This window comes from Carcharodon carcharias, chromosome 26 (assembly GCF_017639515.1).
Source record: "Carcharodon carcharias isolate sCarCar2 chromosome 26, sCarCar2.pri, whole genome shotgun sequence".
Lineage (NCBI taxonomy): Eukaryota > Metazoa > Chordata > Chondrichthyes > Lamniformes > Lamnidae > Carcharodon > Carcharodon carcharias.
The window spans coordinates 6,463,612-6,481,883 of NC_054492.1; positions in this window are offsets into that span (position 1 = coordinate 6,463,612).

Consider the following 18,272-nt stretch of genomic DNA (forward strand, 5'->3'; position numbering starts at 1 on the left):
CAGCGAACTGGAAATTGTTGATGTGACGTAAGGTGTCAGAGGAATGAACCTCGGACGGCCCGCTTCTACCTCCTACTCAAAATCCACAAACAGAACTGTCCCGGTAGACCGATCGTGTCAGCTTGCTCCTGCCCCACGGAACTCATTTCTTGTTATCTTGACTCCCTTCTCTCCCCCCTTGTCCAGTCCCTTCCCACCTACATCAGTGATTCCTCTGACACCTTATGTGGATGTGAGGCAACCCACCTCCACCACCCTCCCAGGCAGCGCATTCCAGACCGTCACCACCCTCTGGGTAAAAAGGTTTTTCTTCACATCCCCCCTAAACCTCCTGCCCCTCACCTTGAACTTATGCCCCCTTGTGACTGACCCTTCAACTAAGGGGAACAGCTGCTCCCTACCAACCCTGTTCATGCCCCTCATAATCTTGTACACCTCGATCAGGTTGCCCCTCAGTCTTCTCTGCTCCAACGAAAACAACCAAAGTCTATCCAACCTCTCTTCATAACTTAAATGTTTCATCCCAGGCAACATCCTGATGAATCTCCTCTGCACCCCCTCCAATGCAATCACATCCTTCCAATAATGTGGCGACCAGAACTGCACACAGTACTCCAGCTGTGGCCTCACCGAGATATCTGGGAGAGGAGGAAACAGGGAAGAGGTGGAGGCCATTCAGCCTCTCAGGCTTGTTCCTGTTCCACCATTGGAATATATCATGGCAACTTTGCTCCTCATCTCCATTTATCCATCTTTGATCCATATGCCAATTAGAAATCTGTCTATTTCAGCCTTGAAACTTTCAATTGGCTCCCAGAATCCACAGCCTGCTGGGTGAGAATGATCCAGGTCTCCACTGTACTTTGTGTGATGAACTGCTTCCTGATTTCACCCATGGATGGCCTTGCTTTGATTGTAAGATTCTAGATTCCTCCTCAGGAGGGAGCAGCCTCGGTATATTCACTCCATTATTCTTTAAAACATTCCTCAACCTTCAAAACTCAAGGGAATATGTGAATGTCAAAGGTACTTCACAAAATGAGAGCTCATGGTGTAGACGGCAACATCTTAGCATAGATAAAGGATTAGTTATCTAGCAGAAAGCAGAGTAGAGATAAATGGGTTATTCTTGGGTTGACAAACTGTAACTAAGGGACAGCCACAGGGATCAGCCTCAACTATTTACAATCTATATCACTGACTTGAATAAAGAGGCTGAATGTGCTGATGATACAAAGATAGATCAGAAAGTAAATTGTTAAGAGGACATAAAGAGTCTACAAAGGGATTTAGATAGGTTAAGTGATTGGGCAAAAGTTTGGCAGGTGAGGCATAATGTGGGGAAATGTGAACTCGTCCACTTTGGAAGGAAGAATAGAAAAGCAGTATATTACTCAAATGGTGAGAGATTGTAGAATTGTGAGGTACGGAGGGATCTGGGTGTCCTGGTACATGAATCACAAAATGTTGGTATGAAGGTGCAGCAAGTGACTAGGAAGACAAATGGAATGGTGATGCTTATTGCAAGAGAAACCAACTATAAAAGTAGGGAAGTTTTGGTAAATTGCACAGGGGGTTAGTGAGACCATGTCTGGAGTATTGTGTACAGTTTTGGTGTATTAGAAGCAGTTCAGAGAAGGTTCACTCAACTGATTCCTGGGATGAAGGAACCCATTGGAGTTTAGAAGAATGAGGGGTTATCTTAGTGAAATAGATAAGATCTTGAGCGGTTTTGACAGGATGGATGCTGGGAGGATGTTTCCCCTTTTGGGCAAGTCCAGAAGAAGGTCTCCCATTAATGACTAAGGGAGATTTTTTTTCTCTAAGAGTGTCATTGGTCTGTGGAATTCTCTTCCCCAGAAATCAGTGGAGGCTGTGTCATTGAATATTCTGAAGGCTAAGTTAGATAGATTTTTGATCTGCAAGAGTTAAGGGTTATAGGAGGGCCAGACAGTAAAGTGGAGTTGAGGCTACAGTCAGATCAGCCATGAATGGTGAAGCAGGCTCGAGGGGCTGAATGATCTGCTCCTGCTACAAATTCTTGTGTCCTTGTCCTTGTGTTCTTGTACTAGGATTATGCAATGTGCTCTTATAATTTAACTCTTTTAGCCCCAGTATCATTCAGTCTGAGCTACACCAATTTCCAAGGCTAATATATAATTCCTGAGGTTTGGGCCTGGATTTTCATCCCCAAGTCAGGTAGCGGGGGTCTGGAAATTTCCCGGCCTGTGCACCCACCTCAGGATAAAGTCATCTGAATGGCAGGACCTTTGGTCTGAGGCAGCGGGTGCAGAATGGAGTTGGGTCTGCCACCCTCAGAAGCAGCCAGAGGGGGTTCTGGGAGCAAAGGCAGGCGGGTTAACAGGCCCGTCTTGGTTATCTGGGACTTTATCCCAGTTGTTTTCTTAAACATTAGGCCCTCTCGCCCTCCCACAAACCCCCTCATGCCCCTACATACTCCCCATGCCCATACATGCCAATTCATGCCAACCCATATCCCCCACCCATCACTTTGGACCCCTATAGCCCCCTTGCCAACTCATGACCACCCTACCCATCACGCTTTGCCCTTACACTCTCTATGCCAACTCACCCAGTATCAACCATGGGCAGATGTCCAGAGTCATGCTGAGATTAAATAAAGTTCTAATGTTCCATTATAAAGTTTACTCTATGAAAAAACACTCCCATTCATGAAAGCCAGTTCAAAACATTTAAATCCACTCTCAAGTACTTAATCCCTTAACAAAACAAATAGATTTGTACTCATAACCCCACATTAAAGACGGCTAATTATTTAATAACCTCTTTGAGCTGTCAATCAAATTGTGAACTTACAACACCCACTGTGTCAATGATAGGTTGTGGAAAGCAGCCAAGCATTAATGATACTAAATTGATAGTACTTATGGTTATGTCAACAAACAACTATTGAATCTGCCAGAACAGGTTTATGTCAACTTTCACAGGCACCAGCTGGATGTTTTCTTTTCAATTTTTAAAGGGCTGGCCATTTAAATAACTTGACAGCCTGACAGTTCTACAAACATTCCTGCCCTTCAAGAGCATTTGCAACTTCTTTAAAGATTCATAACTCTCACACTGCTTGATAAGGCCCCTGCTCCAGTGAATATTGTGTCTGTTTAAACTCAGCACTGAGTTGAAACAGTGCTGCTGAGTTCAGGATTCTCACCTGCAGGAGTCAAAACCTGCCCCCATTAACACCACCCCCCCCCACCCCCCCAGCCAACCCTCCAAGCAAAAAGAGGATCTGTCTGAAATGCAGATGGGACTTCTGGATCCATATCCTGACCACCATTTTGGAAGGTCCCCGGACTCACCATGACCTTGATGTCCAAAATTGAATATTACTGCAGATAAAGAGCAGTATTCCATTAGCTGTTTTGATAGATTTTTGTACCTGTGCATGAGCTTCTAGTGATTTGTGTACCTGGACCTTAAATTCCTTTGTTCTTCCATAGTTCCTGGTCTTTGGTCATTAAGAAAATATCCCAATGTGACTTTTATGGATGTAAATTGGGTAACTTCACACTTCCTTGTTCAATTAAGTTGTCCATGTCTCTCTGCAACTTCCTGCTCCCACTTAAACATGCGCTTGGGGATGAATTTTACCCTCAGCTCAGTGGTTCTGCTCCTCCTGTAAAAGTCGGGGCAAGTGCCCCTCCACTTGACTGACTTATCCCCCAGCTACTGAACAGCCGACAACCCTTTAATTGGCTTGAGGCAGGATATCTGCCTCTCATCAAGAGGAGGTCCCACCTCACAGAGCTGCCAGCCAATCAGGAGGCCAACAGCTCTCATGTCCCAGCAATGCCAAGGGGAGTGGTGGCTACTGCTGAGGCTGCAGCGAGGCTGAGAGAAAGGCATTCAGCGTAGGAGGCAGAATGTAAGGTTAGTCTGGGCTCTCGCTGGGCCCAGATTGGCAGGTGGGGTGCATGGCTGAAAAGGGCAATGGGGGAATGGAGGATGAGGTTCGCACCTTGGGGGGACTCTGATGGACAAGAGGTGCCCATAAAGGAGGCATCCCCCCAGCCTGGCAGACTGGTAACCAGGCGTGGGCCTCTCCTGGTACAGATAAGATCCTTGCAGGGGTGGGAAAGGGCCCATAAATGGCTGTCAGTTGGCCACTTAAGGGTCTCAATTGACCCAAGGGCAACCGGGTCGCCTGATGTCTCCCCTGCTGTTGTTAAATCGCAGAGCCAGCCGGCTGGGGCAGGTAGGCACCGGGAGTGGCACCACTTGCATGGCTGCCAATCTTACAGCACCCCCCTCCCCCCTATCCACCACCCCGCCGCCTGTCACCTCACCCCAGGAGCCATAAATCCCACTCTTACATCTACAACCACACCTAATCCTCTGAAGCCCAGATGTGCTACAGTTCTAAGCTCAGCATATCAAATCTTTCTGAATCTTTACTCTCTCTATAAACTGCCACTCGATATACATTTCTCTCAACTTAACCACCTGACATTTACACATTTCTGTATTACATAATTAGACCAAAAGTTCAGAATCCAGCTCCATAACAGGAGAAATTAACTATGTTTATCTCTAATTCATTACTTCAGTTGATATAACTGGCTTCCTCCCTAATAAGCCTTTATTCCCTTGGGCTAACAAAATCAATAAAAATTTCCCAACTTCATTGGCTTTGCAATAATTTTACTCCTATAATTGCTTTCCATCAAATGAAACAGTTTGTCTTTGATTCTATGCCATTTGATACCAGCTAATTCTCTCATTCTACAGAAACACCCATTAAAAAGATAGGACTACAAACTGGATAGCAGTATCTATTTGGGCCCAGGGGCCTGGATTGTTAACCTACCCCAACCTGCTCAGATTGACGTGAACACAACTTACGAATTTGGTGTACCCACTTCATGGGGCCCAAGTGACTTCTGTACTGCTCTCGCCTCCCAAATACTGTCTGCAGCCTCTGGTGGAGAGAGAGAGAGCGAGAGGGGGTTGCAGAGGATCGGAGCCAGGAAGATTTGTTTGAAAACCATGTGATGAAGCCATCTTCCCTTCTTAAAAGCAGGCTGTCCCTCTTGAAGGGAAACTGCATTGAAGAACATTACTGCAAGTAAAAACATCAAAAAAGTGAAGAGCAGAGCAGAGCGAGAGTTCCAGAATGATGCATGTGATGCTGGAGGCATCACTGGTGGAAGTGGGAAGAAGCAGCAATGTCCTGGTTTAGAGGGGGGCAGGAAGCCTTCAAGGATCATCTCCAGAACAGAGTAGGAGCAGTGAGCAGGTAAATCAATCCCCAGATTCTGGACCCAAGGACCTGGCAGCAGTGCCACAATGGGTACAAATACCTCACTGTGGTGTCAAGGTCAGTGAATGCATCTTCATATGACAACTCCTACCCACCACTAAAGCAGCCTCCAAAACTGCTCAAAGCACCACACCCCCATGCTCACCCCGCAGCACTCCCTAGCACTCAGGACTCACATATAACATCCAAATACTCCACCTCACCTCACACATCTACCAATACTGCCAGCCTCGTGCCCAACTCTCTGTCTCCACAATGAAGAGTGCAGGAGGGCATGCCAAGAGCAGCACCAGGCATACATAAAAAATGAGCTGTAAACCTGGTGAAGTTACAACACAGGACTACTTGCGTGCCAAACAACCCAAGGAACAAGCGATAGACAGAGCTAAGCAATCCCATGACCAACAGATCAGATCTAAGTTCTGCAGTCCTGCCACAGCCAGTTGTGAATGATGGTGGACAATCAAACAACTCACTGGAGGAGGAGTCTCCACAATATCCCCATACTCAATGATGGAGGAGCCCAGAACATCAGGGCAAAAGGTAAGGCCTAAGAATTTGAAACAATCTTCAGCACGAAGTACCGAGTAGATGATCTATCTTGGCCTCCTCCGTAGGTCCCCATCATCACAGATGCCAGTCTTCAGCCAAATTGATTCATTCAACATGATATCAAGAAACGGCTGAAAACACTGAATACTGCAATGACTATGGGTCCTGACACTATTCCAACAATATTACTGAAGACTTGTGCTCCAGGACTTACCGTGCCCCTAGCCAAGCTGTTCCAGTACAGTTACAACACTGGCATCTACCCGGCAATGTGGAAAATTGCCCAGTTATTTCCTGTACACAAAAACAGGACAAATCCAACCCGGCCAATTACTGCCCCATCAGTCTACTCTCCATCATCAGTTAAGTAATGGAAGGGGTCATCAACAGTACAATCAAGTGGCATTTGAACAAACAACAAAGAACAAAGAACAAAGAAAAGTACAACACAGGAACAGGCCCTTCGGCCCTCCAAGCCTGTGCCAATCATATTGCCCGTCAACTAAAACATTTTGCACTTCCAGGGTCCGTATCCCTCTGTTCCCATTCTATTCATGTATTTGTCAAGCTGCCTCTTAAACATCCCTATTGTACCTGCTTCCACTACCTCCTCTGGCAGCGAATTCCAGACACTCACTACCCTCTGCATAAAAACTTGCCCCGCACATCTCCTCTATCGTTTTCTCCTCTCACCTTAAATCTATGTCCCCTAGTAATTGACTCTTTCACCCTGGGAAAAAGCTTCTGACTATCTACTCTGTCCATACCACTCATAATTTTGTAAACTTCTATCAAGTCGCCCCTCAATCTCCGTCGCTCCAGTGAGAACAATCTAAGTTTCTCCAACCTCTCCTCATAGCTAATAACCTCCAGACCAGGCAGCATCCTGGTAAACCTCCTCTGCACCATCTCCAATGCCTCCATATCCTTCTGGTAATGTGGCGACCAGAATTGCACGCAATATTCCAAGTGTGGCCTAACCAAGGTTCTATACAGCTGCAGCATGACTTCCCAGCTTTTATACTCAATACCCCTGGCGATGAACGCAAGCATGCCATATGCCTTCCTGACTACCTTATCCACCTGCGTTGCCACTTTCAGTGACCTGTGGACCTGTACATCCAGATCCCTCTGCCCGTCGATGCACTTAAGGGTTCTGCCATTTACTGCATAATTCCTACCTGTATTAGACCTTCCAAAATGTATTACCTTGCATTTGTCCGGATTAAACTCCATCTGCCATTTTTCCACCCAAGTCTCTATCCGATCTATATCCCGTTGTATCCTTTGACAATCCTCTTCACTATCTGCAACTCCTCCAACGTTAGTGTCATCTGCAAGCTTACTAATTAGCCCAGTTATATTTTTCTCCAAATTATTTACGGATACTACAAACAGCAAAGGTCCCAGCACTGATCCCTGTGGAACTCCACTGGTCACAGCTCTCCATTCAGAAAAGCACCCTTCCACTGCTACTCTTTATCTTCTATGACCCAGCCAATTCTGTATCCATCTTGCCAGCTCACCTCTGATCCTGTGCGACTTTACCTTCTGTACCAGTCTGCCATGAAGGACCTTGTCAAAGGCCTTACTGAAATCCACGTACATAACATCCACTGCTCTTCCATCATCGATCATCTTTGTCACTTCCTCGAAAAACTCGATCAAGTTACTGAGACACAACCTCCCCTTCACAAAACCATGCTGCCTCTCACTTAGCAATAACCTGCTCACTGACACCCAGTTTGGGTTCTGCCAGAACCACTTAGCTCCTGACCTCATCACAGCCTTGGATCAAACATGGGCAAAAGAACTGAACTCCCGAGGTGAGGTGAGAGTGACTGCCCTTGACATCAATGCGGCATTTGACCAAGTGTGGCATCAAGGAGCCCCAGCAAAACTGGAGTCAATGGGAATCAGGGGGAAAACTCTCCACTGGTTGGAGTCTTACCTAACACAAAGGAAGATAGTTGTGGTTGTTGGAGGTCAATCATCTCAGCTCTAGGACATCACTGCAGGAGTTCCTCAGGGTAGTATTATTGTCCCAAACATCTTCAGCTGCTTCATCAATGACCTTCCTTCCATCATAAGGTCAGAAGTGGGGATATTTGCTGATGATTGCACAATGTCCAGCACCATTTGTGATGACTCAGATACTGAAGCAGTCCATGTCCAAATGCAGCAAGACCTGGACAATATCCAGACTTGGGCTGACAGTTGGCAAGTAACATTCACTCCACACAAATGCCAGGCAATGACCATCTCCAACAGGAGAGAATCTAACCATTGCCCCTTGACATTCAATGACATTACCATCACTGAATCCTCCACTATCAACATCCTGGGGGGGGGTTTACCATTGACCAGAAACTGAACTGGACTAGCCATATAAATACTGTGACTACAAGAGCAGGATAGAGGCTAGGAATCCAGTGATGGGTTACTCACCTCCTGACTCCCCAAAGCCTGTCCACCATCTACAAGGCACAAGTCAGGAGTGTGATGGAATACTCTCCACTTGCCTGGATGAATGCAGCTACCACAACACTCAATAAGCATGACACCATCCAGGACAAATCACATCCACAAACATTCACTCTCTCCACCACCGACGCACAGTAGCAGCAGTATGTACCATCTACGATATGCACTGCAGGAATTCATCAAGGCTCCTTAGGCAGCACCTTCCAAACCCACGACCACTGCCATCTAGAAGGACAAGGGCAGCAGACACATGGGAACACCACCATCTGGAAGTTCCCCTCCCAGCCACCATCCTGACTGGGAAATATATCGGCCATTCTTTCACTGTCGCTGGGTCAAAATCCTGGAACTCTCTTAACAGCACTGTGGGTGTACCTACACCACATGGACTGCAGCGGTTCAAGAAGGCAGCTCACCACCACCTTCTCAAGGGCAACTAGTGATGGGCAATAAATGCTGGCCCAGCCAGTGAAGCCCACATCCCATGAATGAATTAAAAAAAAATCCTCCTGCTATTCAGTTTTGGCAAGCGTATCACCAAAGACAGTGCAACACGATCACTGACGTCAACAAAATGCTGCAGATACAGGAAATAGGAAATAAAAACAGAAAATGCTGGAAATACTCAACAGTCTGTGCAGAAAGAAAGAGTTAATGGGTAGTATTTAATGGAGGTGACGGTGTCACGCCCACCAGCTGGAGAGCAGGCGAGGGCCCCTTGTCCCCTCTTTTCGGGAACACTCACCGAATTAATTGCTAATCCAGAGCTTAACTGGACAGTTAACAGGGTCCCCTGGGGCCCCGAGAGCTGCCAGTAATTCATCCACCCGAATCCCAGGATCGCTGAGGGACCCAGACCATTGATGAGTGATAACGGGAGGGGGCTCACAGCAGGTCTCCCCTTCGGTGCTGGGTCCCTCATCAAGCATTGAGTACCTCTCAATAAGGCACTGCCACCACCTCCTTCCTGGAAACCTGTAAGCAACCCTGATAGGGTTTCCATTTCAGACTCCCCGCATGACAAGACAAACCCCACACCCCACACTGCTGGGTTAATGCCAACGGCGGTGGGATGGCACCTTTAATTAGCCATTAACTGCCCATGTAAGGGCCTGAGTTGACAGTGGGGCTTGCCTGAGCCCTTCACCCCCACCCCACCAGGCTTAACTGGGGCACAGGCGGGAAGATGGCGGGGTCCCTACCCGTCACTCTCCCACCTGACTAAATGCCCCTCCACCTCCAAACTTGTCAAAGAGGAGGGCATGAAATTCCACCCAATATTTCAGGTGAATGACTTCTCATCAGAACTGTGGTAATCTGATGTGTAATATACCTTTAAGAAGAATGTTGTTAAGGAAGATCACATGATCTTAGTAACCAATAGCAGAGTACGGCGAGCTACCTGTGAAGTTAGTAGCCTGCAGTCAGTAGTTAGTAGTTGAGAGTAGTAGAGATAGAGTTTGAAGTGTTGGCATGTCTAGTTGCTGCTGAGTATCCTTGCAAATTAACACAGAGTTTCTACCTATGAAGTGCCTGCTACTCAAACCTATCATTAGTACCAAATCAGCCAATCCTTACAACAAGTGTGCGAACAGGATCCAACAAACTGGTGACTAGGATCCTACAAGAACTGACTTAGAGGCCTCTCCTGCAGTCCAAGGTGGAGAAGAGAGTGTAGGATAAGGGCCTGGCAAATACAGGGTTAATGTGGAGCTGAGCACAGTATCACCCACACAATAATATAAAAAGGCATATGACCCAGACCGAGGGGCCAGTGTGGTGTTGAGCAGAGATGTGTAAAGACCTAAGTATGGAGACAGCTTCTAGCCTATACCTTTTACTGTATATGTGTAAATAGTTTTAGTAGTTATTAAAGACTTACATTTAACATACAGAAGACTACGGAGACTTTGTTAAGACATGCCTATCCATAACCAACCCCTTCCCAACTTGGAGCAGAGCAGAATCGGTGAGAGACAAGAATGCCTGCATTTTCTGATCCCAACAGTGGAAATGGCTTCCTACATCATGAGGGTAGCAGTGACAGAACTCCTGATATCCAGTATCGCTGAGGCCATTGAAGATAGCAGCATGTTCCTGAACTATGCTCCTTCTCAGCACCCAGCACCCTCATCCTGCTCTCTGACATGATGAGCAAGCTGTCGTTGGTATGACCATGGACCTCTTGCTTCCCACCCCAAACCCCTTCCCTCACCCTAACCTTCCCCTTCTGAGTTCCTGCTTTCAGACACCATCTGCCCAGCCACAGGAGCACCAGAAGGAAGAGAAAGAGGGAGAGCAACAGCACGACACTGCTGAAAAGGCCCCATCACTTGATCTGATACTCGCAGCCACCAGCTCAGTTACAGGCACTGTAGGTACCTTAAAGGCTAAAGTAAGAGTTAGGAGCAGCAGATGATGAGTCATTCAACCATGAGTGGACTGCAACCAGGCTCGTGGGGAAGAATGGGTCATTTGCCAGCTCACCAGAGAGCGAGGTCACAGATGAGCTCTGGTGTAGTGGACCAGATAAGAGTCTTAATGGAGCAGCACACAGGAGAACGCTGATGGGCATGGACACCAAGAATCTGGGTGCATTGGCTGGCCAGGTAACCTCCTGTTACAGTCAAGGAGTATGGAGGATTCTAGCTGCAAGTTGGCAGAGGACATCGTGTCGAACTTCCCCTCTCTGTAGCCCCATCTTCTTCTCATCTTGCAGACCCAGAGGCACAGGGCTGCTGCTCCCCAGCTGTTACAGTTCGGTGTGGACAAGTCACCTACATCTCTGCCCTATCTATGAGCATGCAGCAACACTGCAGCAAATCCTCCACAGCACCTTCCAGATACTCTGCAATAGAAAATGTCGTGAAAAATAATATTATCTCCACTTTGGGCGCCTGGCCCATTAAGAAACGTTATTTGGGGCCCATGTTGCAGCCTCAGGCCAGATGTTAAAACAAGGATGAACGAATACATTGGGTGTGTGACGACAGGATGGCGCTGAATCAGGCGCATGCAGGGAACGCTCACACCTCCTGCTGCAACACTGCACAGGCCCAGCAGCTGGTGGTGCAATGCAGCTCCAGGAAGCATTGGTAAGCCTCTGTAGTGCCACTCAAGGTGGCATTGTGCAGCTGAATTTCTAGCTCATAATATTTACCCAGAGGTTTTCTGTTTGTGGAGATATTCACTCTCCTTGCGCCATTATAGCTCTCTGAAATTTAGGAAACATTGGGCAGAACTTTACACCTCATGGGGGGACACGGGTCCGACCCAATCAGGCATAAAATAGCACGAGATGATGTCGGGCGAGCATCCCAATATCATCCCTCATGCCAGCAATCTCCAGGTCGGCGGGCGCCAGCGTGGGCATCAGAGCCTGCCCATCATCAATTAAAAGGCCATTAAAAAGAAAATTAATCCAGATTTTGTGTTGCCCGTGTGATTTCGTGCTCATCGCCACAGGCAGGCGGCCAGCCCACACTTTGCAAAACCTCGTCCGGGGCAGGATAAAAAGGGTCAGCAGCATTGCCAGTGTGAGTAGTGAAGAGATCAGGAGATAGTTTGCTGCTGGTTGCTTATTGGTACTTGGCAGCTTCGTCTCTGTTTGGGGCTTCATTCTTAGCATCTCCAGGTTTCGTTTCACGGCTCACTGCTGTCTCCAAGGAGCCCTCAGACCATGTGAAACTTCCAAGTATCAGACAGCTTTCTGTAACCCTGGTAATGAGGATTCTACTGGTAGCACCTCCTCACCTGAGGAACAGAGGGGCAGAAGGGAGAGGAGGCCGGGTGTCCCAATGCAGCTTCCAGGGGAGGGACCTGTGGGAGGAGAGACACAGGCACAAGGGGCACAGGGCCAGCAGGTAGTCCAAGGCGGAAGGGGCCACGGACGATGCCACTATCCTGATGTCAGGGTTTACAGATGCAGCTACCTCAATATGTCTGAGGTGCAATGCTGAAGGAGGCTCCACTTCTCCAGGGAGACGGTGACCTCCATTTGTCTTATTAATGGGTCTGAGATCAGCTCCAACTCCAGTGGCTCTGAATTTCACAGTGGCTCTCAATTTCTATGCCTCCAGCTCCTCCCAGGGTTCAGTCAGGGATCTGTGTGGAGTCTCCCAATCAGCTGTCCACAGCTGCTTCAAGCTGGTGACAGAAGCTCTGTTCAGGTGGGTACTGACATTTATTCATTTCCATACGGACTAGGCCAGCCAGGCTGAGTGAGCCAGAGGCTTTGCAGTGATTGTTGGGTTCCCCGTGTCCGGCGTACAGTCAACTGCACACATGTGGCCATCAAGGTGCCAGTGGGTCAGCCGGGTGCCTTTGTCAATAGGAAGTGATTCCACTCCACCACAGGACACAGATTCTGCAAGTCTGTGCAAGGTACCCTGGCAGCCCCCATGACTCTTATATCCTCAGAAACTCCCAGGTGCCGAGGCTGTTCAATGTTCCAGCTCAACTGGATGGATGGCTGCTGGGTGACAAGGGCTATCTGTTGAAAAGGTAGCTTATGATGCCTCTCTGCCACCCAAGAACAGATGCAGAGCAGCGTTGCAATAGGAGTCATGCCTCCACAAGGGTGTGATAGAGAGGACCATATGTCTTCTGAAGATGCCCTTCTGATGCCTGGACCATTCAGGGGGAGCACTACAATAACCCCCAGAGCGGGTGTCACTGATAGTGGTTGCAGGCTGCGCTCTCCACAATCTGGCACTGGCAAGATGGGACCCGCTGTTGGAAGAGGATCTTGTGGCAGCTCCACAGGCCGCAGAGGATGAATCCAGTAGTGAGTCAGAAGGTGAGCTTGGTGAGGAGAACGCTGAGGGCATGGAGGCAGACCTCAGTATCCCTCAGGGAGGCAGGGACACCTTGATCCAACACCTTCAGCCAAATTACCAAAGATCTGCTTCCACCTCATGCCAGGACTGCCTCCTCCATGTCGGGTGTCAGAAAGCCAAAGTCCACTCAGTGCCTGTGCAGTAAAGTTTAGAGCCACTCACGTCCAGCATTACATACCAGCGTACCCTGCACCAAACAAATGAAAAGGGGAAGCATATTCAGGCCATTACGACAAAAACAAAATTTATGTAATTTTCGCAATCAAAAAAATTTAACATTATCATCTCTGGTGCTTATTTCCACACCAGTCACCATAACCAAAATATTACAAAACAGAAGATCACCCAGACCTGTCCCTCTTGTGCTCATGTTGCTTTAAATTACATTTGCGAGAGCTAAGTCTAGGTGCCCCCCCAAAACCTCACCCCCATCACTGGCACCAGCATTGGAGACAACCTGCTGACTCTGGTGTCTTGTTGGCCTTGATGACCTTGGCGGTCTGCCTCCATGCCCTCAGCATTCTCTGGCCAGTGGAGCCTGTGCTGGCCCTGCCTGGGAGGGAGTGGCCAGTGCCGTGGCTGGCATCTCCCCAGTCATCGCAGCCTCATTAGATGCCACGCTCACTGGCAGAGGGGCGGAGGAACTGCTGCCCTCATCCAGAGCGCCCTGAGAGGAACCCGCAGAGATGACAAGCTGATCGTGCGCCAACGTGAGTTCACTCTGGGCCTCCCTGCTTGCCATCGATGGACGGGCACCTAGCTGGGATACTCCCACACTGGCACTGACCACCTGAGGTCATTGCTTGTGTGAGGGCTTGCAGGTCCGAGCACAGCACCAGGAACCCCTCATTCTGTCCCTGGAGCTGCTTCTCCAAGAAAGTCGCCACTTTCTCAATGGAGGAGGCAGTGCACTCGGCCCTGATGGTCAGTGCAGTGCTTATACTCCGCATGGACTCCTCCACAACAGAGACCATGGCACGCATACCCTCATGGATCTCTGCCAGATTCTCCCACACATCCCACTGGACAGCCAGCACCTGCCACCTAATGGACGACTCCCGAGGCTCGTCATCAATCTTCGACTCAGCATCTTCCCAGTCTCTAGCAGTTCTCTGACTGCCGGCGCTCTAGGCACTCTTTGCCTCTGCCTGCTCCTCAAGTGAGTGTGAAGTGCCCTCACTGCTGTGCACCAACATTCTAGCTGAAGATCTAACACCCACCAAGGTGCTGGTCTCTGAGCTGGTGCCTGGTTCAGAGAGCGGGTGTGATGCAGGTGCAGCTGAAGCCCAGCAATCCTCTGGTGTCAGGGGTGGCTCTGTGGGGCCCTGCCAATGAGTGCCTGCTGATGAATCTAAAAGAGAACAATGACATGTCATTAGTTTAAGTCGTCACACTGTCACTGTACATGCCAGGCACCCTGGTCAGATAATGGAGATCTGCATCATGGTGCCATTGTCTTTCAATGATCAATGGGGACCTCAGTTTTGAGGCTCCCATCAATGAAGAGACTACAGAAGAATGTTTGCACAATCCGAAACTCTCACCTCTATGCACTGCACTCTTACCTTCGTCTGATACCCCAGCCTCTCCATGACCGGTTGTCTGAGGTGCAAGGTGCCTCTCCAGTTCCAAGGCATCCTGCTCGAACCTGGTCAGGATTAGGGGGCTTGGAGCCTATGTCTGTCTGTGACCTCCCAATGTTGTTATGGCTCCTCTTCTGAAAGGACAGAGGAGCATTGATGAGTCCACTCTCTACCTGCAGCACCATTGCAGCCTGGCCAACCCCACCTGAGGAGCACCTCGCAGGGCACATCTGAGTCGTGACCCTTGAGCCGCAAGGCACTCAGTCCAAGCAGCCAGGGCTCACCCTCTTGGCCAGCTCCAGTGTCTTTAACAGCTGGCACTCAGATTCTTAACACCAGTGAGATCCACGGAGCGGGGTGCAGGGGGGTGGTTGGCTAGCCCTTAACACCACCTCCCTGATCCATGTCAACACGTTACTCACCCTTCCTGAGCGCAGCAAGTCACTGCACCTTTTGCGACACTGCACCCATGTCCAACTGTCCCAGAAGAAGTGGGAGTGCACCCCTTGGACGCACAGGAAGACTCTGGCCTGCTGTCCACCCGTTCCTGGTTCAGGTATCCATGGATTTCAACATTCAGAACATTATTGTCACTTCCTTATTATTTGTGTTGCATAGCAACCCACGGTGAACTTTACACCCTCCTCAGCATTCTGCTTGCAGTTCCAGAACTAAACTTTCAATGTGGCAAAAATCTGGTCTTTATGTTTCCACAGTAACAACTACTTGTGAGGCTGTGTGGGATCCTACCATCTTTGTTGGATGATGGTTCTGCCTCACTAAAAACTCTATCCCCAGTTATTAATATTCTTTCTCTTAAATTGCCCAGGAATCATGCGTTTTTCCTCATATCGTTCCCCTGTACAGTCACACTGGGACAGGAATTCAACTCACATCCATCTGTTTCACCCTGGGAACTGGCTGATCAACACTGATGCCATAGTCAGTTAGCCCTGTAAGGGGGCATCAACCTGTCTGCCTGAAAACAGTGTAAAGCGTCTTAAATAAGTCAGTAGATCCTGACACTTGTTGTAGGAACCCAGCTGCAAAGAGCGGTTATAAAAGGGCGCACTGCATCAGGCTACATCAGGCATTGTTTGGTGTGACCTTAGGTCTAAAGGGGCCTCTGGAAGCTGCTCTGACAAACAATCTTGGACATTTTGATGTCTAGGCCCAAGAAAAGCAGGAGCACACCCATGCAATATATCTCAGTCCCTTGTTAGCCCACTGAGTTCTTCACCAGGTTTGTCTCTCCAGCTCTCAGACCTGACCTGAAGGAAGAGCCGGGCAATTTCCTTCCCGTCCAATTGCCAATCTGAACTGGGGAGCCCGCAGTTCGCCAACAGCCACTAAATAAGGCCCAAGTCAAATATAGCTTGGAACTCAGGCTGGCCTGGACCAGCAAGTAGGCCTGTCATGCATCTGATAGAATTTATTCTTCACCATATCACAGCATGGGGCAACATTTTCCTTTGTTTCACATTTAACATTGTTAAGTAAGGGACCTTTTGGTGCCACACAATATGTGATGAAGCTATTGAAGTCTTCAGCCAGTTTTGAGAGTTACCTTGACAGCTTTTTGGGCCATTATTATTTCACATTTTCTGAAATCAGGACATCATGAAATATTAAACACTCTGGAAACCTCACATAGACAGCACCTCAGAAACAGGGTGTCCAGAGGCTAACACAGCACGGTACAGGCTAACTGGTCCCTGACAGCTATAAGATAGCAGGCTAGGCAGAGGATAGATCGGTCATTCAGCACCACAGAAACAACCTCAATGCTGCTGTAACTTAACATTGGCCATAATGGAAATGTTAAATAAGTTATCAAACAAGTACAACTAATGTCTACATAGCTTTGGCCTTTTCTACCATATTCATATTTTGCCAAAAGCAATACTGTAGTATAAGGGTATCTGGCATAGCAAGAGTTAATGTGGGACTGGGAAACAGTACTGCCCACAGTGTAATGAAAAGCGATACATTACCTGAGACTAGAATCAGTTGTGGATCGGACAGAGACCTGTGTAGAAGCAAGCATGGAGTTAGCTCATAGCTTGGGATAGACCCTGTATATATATACATAATTACGTGTCATCAATGAAAACTTAATGTTCAACCATACAAGGCTCAGAACCTGTTTATGAGACCTACTGAACATACAACTAATACATTATCCCCAGCTGCAGGGGACATTACACATACCTGCCAGCATGCCATCCTTAGCTGCATTCACAATGAACCAGGGTCCAACGTCATCTACATCATACGCTAGTGAATGGTATCTGACCCAATACTGCCCAATGCTCTCTCCCAACTTCCATTCATCTCCTTCCTTCATCTGATGTCATGGGTTCTGCTTTCAAAAATGTTGTGTGTTGGCATCCCAACTGCTATTTGCTGAAAGTAATTTGTGTGGTCATAAGCTGAATTCACAACTCCTTCTACATAATCGCACAGTAGCTATAGTCAGTGGGGTGACTCTGCTGAGTGTGAGTTAGATTATCTTGGGATGCAGGAGGTTGTCTACCTCCTGTTCCGGTTACCCGCTGTGTGTAAACTCACTCTCGTCTGATTTCCAGAATGTGTCATTCTGTAGGGGGAGATGGCAGAGGTTCCAGAGGTGCTAGCCTCACCTGGACAAGCTCCAGCCTTCCCCTGCTGGTCCCCAGCGCACTCTGCCTATTGACCTGAAGGCATCATTGAAATCTGTCAAGCTCTTTGTGATGCTTCTCTTGATCTCATTCATCAATATTGCAGAACAGCAGGAGACAGCAGGTTGTCTAATGGAGTATAAGGGAAGTATATGTTGGTGTTTGCTTCAGATACTGCACTGACCATTGCAACATCAATCATTCCTGACACCAAATGTTTAAAACCTGACCTCACTGCTGCTATGTGTCCTCAGGTCCAGTATAAACAAGTTCACTCTCAAACCAGAATGTGTCCTCACACGTAAAATAATCTGGGATGGCGTGCTTTGGGTGAGCAATGAACGTTTTATTGTTATCACAACACCCCATGTCCCAATAATTTCAAAAACAAAAAAACCTGGATAACGGAGATCTGAAACTATAACAGAAAATGCTGGATCTACTCCGAGTTAAAGTTTCAGGTCAGTGGCCTTTTGTCAGTATTGACATCAGCCACCTTTAGAAATAAGCTGAATGATTTAAACATTGTGAGGGAATTTATATTTTTAAATTCAACTTGTATGTTTTTGATGCAGACTGTACCTCAAAACAAAAGCTGAACTGAAAATGGAACTGAAAGGAAAGCAGTAAGGGTAAATACAGAAATGAAAATGAACTTCCCAGCCTCTAAGGAAATCAGGAGCAAGCTGGGCCTGGGAAATTGAAACTGAAATCTTGTTGAAAGATATAAAAGGACACAGATCAGCCCAAGCTGTGCAGTAGCAGTTGTTGAGTCCATTGGAGCTGAACAGACAGAATGAAGAAGACTCAAGAAGAAGAGGCGAGTTCCAGAAACTGATAATAAGAAGACAAT